Genomic DNA, 9,623 nt, shown 5'->3' with positions numbered 1-9,623 from the left:
TAATACCTATTAAGTGCTTAGAAAATTATCTGGCACATAGTAAATATTCAAAAAATGTTGCATACAACCATTATTTTTAAAATATGTATATTATCTATAGTATTATATTATTAAAGTATTATTCATATTATTGTCATCATAATTGTTACTTCTAGAAGAGCTGACTCATTTGAAAAGGCCCTGATGCTGGAAAAGATTAAAGGTGGGAGGAGAAGGGGACAACAGAGGATGAGATGGTTGGATGGCATCACCGACTCAACGGACATGAGTTTGAGTAAACTCCAGGAGTTGGTGATGGACTGCGAGGCCTGAAGTGCTGGAGTCCATGGAGTCACAAAGAGTCAGACACGACTGAGTGACTGAACTGAACTTAATCATTATCTGACCTACCTTCTGGCTCACAACAACCTCATGAAGTAGGTGGTAAACACAGCCCTGCAGTTACTCAGCTTATTAAGGGATTGAGTGAGGGTTTGAATCAGATATGCCCAATATAAAAGTCTATAAGGCCTTGCTTATTAATTTCTTATTGCTTCTATAACAAATTACCAAAAACTTATTGTCTAGCATGGGTCTCACTGGGCTAAAATTAAAGTTTGGCAAGTCTGTGTTCATCTGTGTTTAGGGGAGAACCCATTTCCTTGCTCATTCATGTTGCTGGCAGAACTCAGTTCCTTGTGGTTGCCAGACTGAGGTCTCCATTTCCTTGCTGGCTGTCAGCTAACTATTCCCAGCTTCGGAAGATCAACAAGTCTCTGTCTCATGACATCCTTCCTTCAATGTCAAATTGAACTTCACAGAGCAAAGTCCCTCTCATACCTCAAATGTCTCCTGCCTATTCTTCCAATCACATTTCTCTGACCCCTTTGCTTTCCTCTTCCACTTTTAAGGGCCCATGTAATCAGACCCACACAGATAATTCAAAGTAGTCTCGTTATCTTAAGGCCATGAGCTTAATTCCATCTTCCAAGTCCTTTTTGCCAAGTAAGTGTAACCTATTCATGTTTCGGAGCCTAGGGCATGAGCATCTTCTGTGGGCCACCATTCTGTATATTACACTGTGGCACCTCTGATTTGTGTGGGGGACCAGCTGGAGTCAGAGCAGTAAAGCTGCAAGTGATAGAGGAAGAGGAAAATGAGCATTATAAGCAAGAGGATAGGTTAATCAAGCTTTCTAAAAGATAACTCTAATTGCATACTAAGTAAGAAACCAATGGTGAAAGCAAGAGTGTGGGTACAATAGATCAATTTCTTGAGAAACAAATTAGAAATGTATTAAAGTAGTAAATAGGGAAAAGCAAAAAAAACTAAAAGAAATTATGGATACATATTAATTTGACAATACTAATTAATTAATTGGTTGAAAAGAAATGAATTACAAAGAAAGATTATTAGAGTTAAGCAAATAAGATATGTATACAAGAATAATTCAAGGGACTAATACCACAAATTTATTAATATCTCTTACCAATCAATAATATGAAAATTCCAATTGACATATAGGCCAAGGAAATGAATAAACAGGCAATTCATAATTGAAGAAACATCAGTGTTCAATCAATATATGGAAACATACACACACACACACACACATATACACATATATAGAATTACACATCACATTTAGGCAAAGATAAAAATTTGCCCAAGTAAGAATATTTCCCTGGTGATATAGCTTCTAAATATTTACCTCATGTAAATAAGCAGAAATATACTCCAAAATATGTATAAGGATACATATCAGAGCATTATTTACTTATAATAGAAAAAAAATCAAGAAAAAGGGTACGTGCAACTAAAATGTTCCCTTGTGTTTGCAATGAATGTCTTATGTAACCACTGTTTAATGTTTTTGGCCAAACATGTGAACATGATTTGGTATAGGAAACAAAATAAAAATCTATTAAAGGTGTTTTAAGAAGAAAATAAAAATCAAGGTATTGGGTTTTCCTAAGAATAAAGATTTGAAAAGTAATCAGAGCTATCCAAGCCATAATGAACCCAATAGGAAGCTGCTTTAAAACCTTTTGGAAGATTTCAAGGTACAAACACAGAACTATTAGGGAAAAATAAGCCAGGATAAAAGCTAAAACACAAATATGAAGCAAGTGTATAAATACATCTGGTTTAAAGCAGACTGGAGCAAACATGGAATTTAGAAAGATACTATCATAAGTTGAGTTAAGAATTAGTCATCAGTTTTCATTTAATGATTCAGAATTAACCATGATTTTCACTTAACGAGTAAGATTTATGGTACTCTACAGAACTGAAAATATTAGTAATTAATACAAAAGGCTTGGTAAAGAAATATGATCACTCACTCAAAGACAATTCAATATTGGAAATGAAGCATGATTACTTTATATCCGGCAGAAATTTATAATACTAAATTGACAGAAACATTTAACTATAGGAAGAGAATTTAAATTTCACTCAAATTTCTCACTATGAGTAATGAATAATCAACTCGGGAATAATTGCAGTCATAAAACATCATTATTCATATACTTCACCTCCCAGGGCATCTCTGCACAATATTGATTATGAAAACCCTGAATCAAAAAATGGAGAAATGGTCATTCCCATTGGCATCTGAAAAGGTTTTAATAGTCAATACCAAAAATACACATGATCATAAATGATCAGTCAATAAAGGACAAGAGATATTAACCAAAAACATGTTTCCCTTACTTCAGGATATTTACCTGGAAAGAATGGAGCTATACTTTTCAGAAAGATTAAATATGAAGACACTTCCATGTACAAAAACACTAATAATTTGATTACCACCATCTTCCTTTGAAGAGCATTTCATTTCCCCCATTATTCCTCTTCTTAAAATCCATTCTTTAGAAAATGTTTCAATTCTGTCCAAAAAATTATTTCCAATAATCTTGCCACTTTAATATTGTTCACAAGCTACAATTTTATACACGGTGTATAAATCCCTGTATCCTGTGTTAAATTTACATTTTCAAAAGTAAATGAGTTCTACTGTCCTATGGAAATAGTATATTACTAAGAAGAAGAAAAATTCAATAGAAAACCTTTTTAATTCCTTGCTTCCCTTTTTGTTTAAGTAGTATTCAAGAGAGGTCAAGCTCCCTACCAGGTCTGCCCTAAATCAAGTACTATGTGAAGCTTCCTAGGAAAGTCCAGTGAATGGAAAATACGGGTTATTCCCAAAGTCAAAGAATACAAACTTCTGAACTTAGAATCTTCCAAAGAGACATGATAACCTTTTTTAATCAGTATTTAATTATAAGCTGGAGAGTTCATGTGAGTCACCTAACAGGGATCATTTTGATAAAAGATTCAAGAGCCTCTTCAATTAAAGTCTTACAGTAAAACTGAGCCTGCATCCACAGTCATCATGGAATAACTACACTACCAAAATGCCAGAGGACTAAAACGAAGAATTGAGAATCCAGAAACACATAAATATACATTTGTAAACCCCATTTAAGCCGCAGGGATGAAGAGAAGGAAGAGATGACTGTTTCAATGACTAAGAAAGTTCATACATTTCTATTTGCTCTTTAGCTCCATAAGTTAAAGTGTTAGCACCCATGCTGTCTATGAGCTGCAATGTAGCCATTCATCCTCACCCTGTAAAGACCTCAGGGCAATACTGGGAGTTTGTCATGTTTTCTGCATATTCCAAAGGGTTAGGTACTGCTAGGAGATTGCACTAATAATAAAGCATGCTCTCATGAATTCACACTAATAACTACAAAACCAACACAAATTGCAGAATTGGAGAGATTAATGGGAATGCAGAGACATACAATAAGCAAATCAGCCCTACTTCATCAAGCAAATGTACTTTGCTGTACAATAACAAAGATAATTGAAGACTGTGCTGGAAGGGAGCCTAACAGTCTAATAAATACTTGGCTGTGATTTGCTTGCCAATCAGAAACTGAGACATGACAAGTTCTGAAACAGGTAATGCCTGATTTGAGCAGAGGCCTTATTGTTTATTATTTCAAATCTGATTTAGAGGGTTATATTATAGATTAAAAAAAAAAAGATTTTGGAGGAGAGACCAATTGATCAACGTGAATTTAACTTAAAGTTCTATCATATCTTAAATCCACTTTTTTGGTCTCCCAGTAATCAAGATATTACTTTTTTATATATGTAAAAGAGGAATGCAAATCAAAGTAATCAAACTGCTGCAGTTTCCCACTCATGGAATAGGCTGCCAACATTTTCGAGTAATGAAATCTTGCTAGTTGTATACCCTTGAGCTAGTTTTCTTTAAAGTTTAGTACACTCTGCTGTAAAACATAAATAATAGTGCCCACCCTGTAGGGTTGCTGTGAGAGTTAATTAAGATGCACCATGGATTTGGTTGGTAGCAAATAAAGGTGGGATGTGTAGGACCAATGAGAGCTCCCAGCATTTCTTTGCATAAATCTATATGAATGACAAATTTTATTTTGAGGTCACAAGAGGAAGAAAGAGGGTGACCAGAGGCAGAGGACACCAAGTTGAAAAAATAGAAAATGAAGTCAATTATCCAGCCACCTCAAGGTCTAAAAAAATAGGTGGGAGGCAGAAGACAAGGGGTTATTTTGACAGAGAGTAGCGTGCCACTAGTGGTAAAGAACCTGCCTGACAATGCAGGAGATGTAAGAAAAGCAGGTTCGATCCTTGGGTTGGGAAAATCCCCTGGAGGAGGGCATAGGAACCCATTCCAGTATTCTTGCCTGGAGAACCGCATGGACAAAGGAACCTGGGGAGCTACAGTCCATGGGGTTGCAAAGAGTCAGACACGACTGAGAGACTAAACAACCAAAACGGCCTCTCCTCCCTGTAGCTGCATACCTATGGTCCACAGAGTCACAAAGAGCTGGACACGGCTGAGCAACAGCACAACAGTGAAAAACTAGATGTTCAATCAGCCATACACCAGGGCTTAGGGAATAGAGATTTAGAAAGAGCAAAATCCTTCCCATTTTTCTACCAAAGTGGCAGCATCAAGCCAGAGTGTAGAGCAGACAAGAAGTATCAGTAGTGTCAGCTATGCCTGACAGAGAGGCAAAAATTTCAATACCACTAACAGCAGTGGCCATGGTTAAATCTCTTTCAGAACATTTTTGGGTGATAAATACTCAAGAGAATTCTAACAGAAAAGAAAATGAGTAGACTTTTCTTAAGAAAAGTTTCAGAAACTCCAGAGCAATGGAAGAGCTTGGAAGAGAACTGAAGAGGGCCACTAGAAGGAACTGCTGCTACTGCTGCTGCTAAGTCACTTCAGTCATGTCCGACTCTGTGCGACCCCGTAGATGGCAGCCCACCAGGCTCCCCCATCCCTGGGATTCTCCAGCCAAGAACACTGGAGTGGGTTGCCATTTCCTTCTCCAACGCATGAAAGTGAAAACTGAAGTGAAGTCACTCAGCCATGTCCGACTCTTAGCCACCCCGTGGACTGCAGCCCACCAGGCTCCTCCATCCATGGGATTTTCCAGGCAAGAGTACTGGAGTGGGGTGCCATCACCTTCTCCATAGAAGGAACTAGACAGACATTAAAGTCTGGAGCTTAATGTATTTGGTACCTGCAACTAATAGCGCCTGGGTCATCTGAGTTGCACATTCTCCATTGTGTTGTTGTGGTGGTGGGTTTTGCTTTTTGTTAATACCCCAGCAAAAGACAAGCTCCTAAAGATAGGAGCACACCTCAGAGGTTTTGTATTGCTCAAATGTTTTGTATTTCTCACATTGCCCAGCACTGTGCTGGGCACAGGTTAGTTGTTTTACATTCATATTGACTTTCATAGTGCATAGGCCAGAGGAATGGATCAATAAGTAAATAAGTCGAGAGGATGCTTTAGAAAAAAATTGACAAGACATAAATAAATCACCAAGAACAGATGGCATCCAACCAAATGTTTTTAAAGCAGTCAGAGGACACTGGAATTGCTGGCTGAAATGTTTAATCTTTCATTAGGATTGGACAGTGTACCAATCCATTGGCACATCGCCATCTCCGGTTTTGAAAAGACTTGGAAAGTGACCTTGGAACTGGTTTGCTGCTACAGAGTTGAAAATTAGTAAATTATGTGGTAAATATCCGTCATGAAATAAGCAGTTTTTAGTTGTTTTATAGAAAGGTAAAATAGGCCAAAAATGGAATTAAATTTAACTAAGTGGTGTGTGTATTTTGACGAATAAGAGGACAGAGGGGGAACCAATGGGAATCATTTATTTCAACCTTTAGAAAGTCTTGGGATGTTTCCAGACCAACAAATTCAGTAGAAAATTAGGGGAAATGCTTACTCATGAAGAGAAACCTGACTTCAATAGAGGAAACAAAGGTAAGACTAAACTGTTTTTCTTTATCTGTATAAATGGTGACATTGAAGTATGTGAGGAATAGTGACAGGACAGATATATACATATATGTGTACATATAACATATATATATATATATATATATATATCTTCAAAACTGATTTCAAAGAGGATGCAAACAACTTTAAAGAATGAGTGAGCTTTTGCCAAATAGAGAAGAGAGAGGACAGTTCAGGTGCAAGATACAAGATGTTTCAAGGATACAGAGATTTAATGCTTGTATTGTATCAGGGAACAGCCTCAGCCCAATAAGGAAGGAATGGCAATGGTGGAGTTTGGTCGGGACCAAATAATCCCCCACTTAGAAACTGGCTCTATCCTTTAGGCAACAGGGAAGGACAGTATTTCTAAGTACAGAATAGAGGTGATGCTATTAGACTTTCTTTATGAAAATAATTTTGGAAATAGAATTTGACTGGAAGTCAGAAGAGATGAAGAGTTGACAGAGATTAGCAGCAATTAGGGTAAAAGGGACAGGTTTTTATTTATTTTTAATTGGAGGATAATTGCTTTACAATATTGTGTTGGTTTCTGCCATACATCAACATGAATCAGCCATAGGTAGACATATGTCTCCTCCTTCTTGAAACTTCCTTTCACCTCCCACTCCATCCCACCCCTCTAGGTTGTCACAGAAGACCAGTTTGAGTTCCCTGCATCATACAACAAATTCCCACTAGCTATCTATTTTACATATGGGGATGTATATGTTTCCATGCTACTCTCTATATTCTTTCCCTCTCTTTCCCTAAAGGACAGGTTTTTGGTGTATTTTCAGGTGGTGAAAAGGAGAATTCAAAAATGAAGCTGATATGTTAGAACTTGAGAGATTGAGGCATGAGATAGATAAATCATATAGTCAGAGAGTAGGCAGAGCAAGCTATAATCCATTCAGTACATACCACTTTAATTACAGGTAGAAATGTTCAATTGGAAGAAATATTGGTTAATAAAAAATAAGAATGTAGACATGTAGACTTGTATCAAGATAAGGATAATTGATATCTGAACAATGTCTATTTTATACCAACTTTTTGGAACACTTCTTACAGACCACAGCATTGAAGATTTCTTTCCTAATCTATCACTCTCCCGAGTTTAAGGCACGGTATGATCATCTCCCCCCTGGACTATCTGAATAACCCATGTACCAATCCCTCTGCTTCCAGTCTGTTTACCTTCAAAATCATTTGCATTCTGTAGTGTGTTTTCACATCTCTGATTCTTCAAGTCAAAGAAACGCTGTCTACCTCCTTGTCTGGGATATTTATGTGGAATATCAACTGTCTCTGAAGGCCCTGGAAGCCCTGTAGCTTAGATATATTCTTCTCTTCATTTAACTCAGCATTTCCCAAATTTATGTGACTACAGAAATGCTGTATTATTTATTCTCACTTTTTGAAGTAAGCTTTTCAATACCCTAGAAACTAACTTTGGACTTCAATCCACTAAATACAGCAATTAAAATGCCACCTTATTCTTATCACTCTTGAATTGAAAGGAAATTTTTCTAGTTTCCTATGCTTTACTAAATCAAGGCCAAATGCACAAATTTTCCATTCAACCCTCCAGAGTCTAACACAAATATATCTTTTAGGTCTAATCCTGATTCTTTATTACCCTTTCCCAGCCCTTCCCCTGGGAACACGGTATTTTTGAGAGACTACTATGTTACAGCTATTTATTCATATCAAAGTTTTCCCAACAAGACCATTTTAACTGAGTGTCTTGATGGGAGTTATTTTGAGATAAATAAGTGAAAATACCAACATTCAACTATTTGATTCTGGAAAACATTTATTTTTTACCTTATCCTTCAGCCTCAGCCCATCTCACCACTTGATGATCAACTCAAGCTTTGAGTATGAGAATGGAATAACGCAGAGGCCAGGGTGGGTGTGGGAGGAAATGGGCTGAAGAATGAAATGGTTTGTGAGAAACACCTAGCAGACAAACCACATAGTCAGGAGTCATGTCACTATATTTTTCCCCCCTCAGGAAAACCATAAATCAAAATAAACTGCTTATTCTCTCCATAGTAACATATACCTTATATGAACTATCTCTTAGCCTTTGATTTCTCACTTCAAAACAACACTTCATAATGGAAATAGAATAAATAGCCAGTTTAATAATGATACTTTTCCTATATATACAGGAAATTGTTTTTGGTAAGCTTCCTGATTTGGCCTATCAATGAAAACTATTGCCTGCCATATGAGTAAACAATGATGCTGCAACCATCAAGCCATCACATTATAGCTGCCCAGTGAGGGACCTAGTGAGCCCTGAGGGACCACAGGATGGAGGCAGGGTATTCCCTGCATCTAGCAGTCAGCTGCTGCCGTCACCCTGAGGGTGTACCCTTAAGGAGACTCAAGATGAGAAAACACAGGATACTGGCCCCAGATAGATGAGGTGCATATCAAAGGAATGATTTCAGTGAGCCCAGACTCTTGTATCTTCCAATACATAGCAAAACACTACATTCACTAAGTTGAGATATCTGGTTTTCCATAAGTGAGAATAATCACTGTTCCGACTACCTGGTTTTTGTTGCAAATCTCCTATACATCTTGGGTCTCCCACTTGCCTCCTTGAAGCAGCCCCTCAGAATTATCTGAGATGCTGTGTACCAGGTGTAAGTCCTCAGTTTTGTCCCCCAAATAAAACGTAACTCTCAACTCTTAGGTTGTGCATTTTTTTCAGTCAACAGGCCAATGCTATTTCATTGAAAATATTTATTTGAGAAAGGTGATTTATGGGGAAATAGGACAGAGAGTTGGGTCATAATATGATCACTTATCTCTGCATCAAACTGCACAGAAAATTCTCAGTGATGTTTCTATTATTTCTCTTAGTAATAATGGCCTTCATATATTGCATTTTGTTAAATGTTTTTATAATAACAAAAATATCAGGTGTTAAACTCCTAAACTACTTTCCTTGTATTGGTTGTTTTCTTGTTGTAAAAAAGTAATGCTCACTGAGCGTCAGAAATGGAGGCTAAAAAAGAAGTCAGGATCAGAGGTATGTGTTGCAGCTTGATGAACAAATAAAAACAAACAACCTATGTAGCCCAAATGAGTCTGTGTTTTAAAACAGATTAGAGGCTCATCTTGGCCTTGTCACATCTAAAGAAACAAATCTAACTCCAATAGCCTTGAAAAAAAATCATACAATTCTCTACAGAAGTACCTTGAAGAGGCAGTGAAGGAGGTGAGGAATATCACACAAAGCCCTCCAAATCCTAATCAGTA

At 37.1% G+C, this 9,623-nt stretch overlaps 1 long non-coding RNA gene across 5 annotated transcripts in view; it reads left to right on the top strand.

Annotated features, from left to right (window-relative positions):
* The first annotated feature begins 6,004 nt into the window (after positions 1–6,004).
* The window catches only part of LOC104981708, a 284,406-nt gene continuing 280,787 nt past the window's right edge, over positions 6,005–9,623 (top strand). For all 5 annotated transcript variants that reach the window (XR_824403.1, XR_824400.1, XR_824399.1 and 2 more), the window contains exon 1: positions 6,005–6,326. This is a non-coding gene — a long non-coding RNA (uncharacterized LOC104981708). The remainder of the gene's footprint in view (positions 6,327–9,623) is intronic.

The sequence above is a fragment of the Bison bison genome, unplaced genomic scaffold, assembly GCF_000754665.1.
Source record: "Bison bison bison isolate TAMUID 2011002044 unplaced genomic scaffold, Bison_UMD1.0 scf7180017864519, whole genome shotgun sequence".
Lineage (NCBI taxonomy): Eukaryota > Metazoa > Chordata > Mammalia > Artiodactyla > Bovidae > Bison > Bison bison.
The sequence above is the reverse complement of the archived record's forward strand: the minus strand, read 5'-3'. Positions and strand labels throughout refer to the sequence as shown.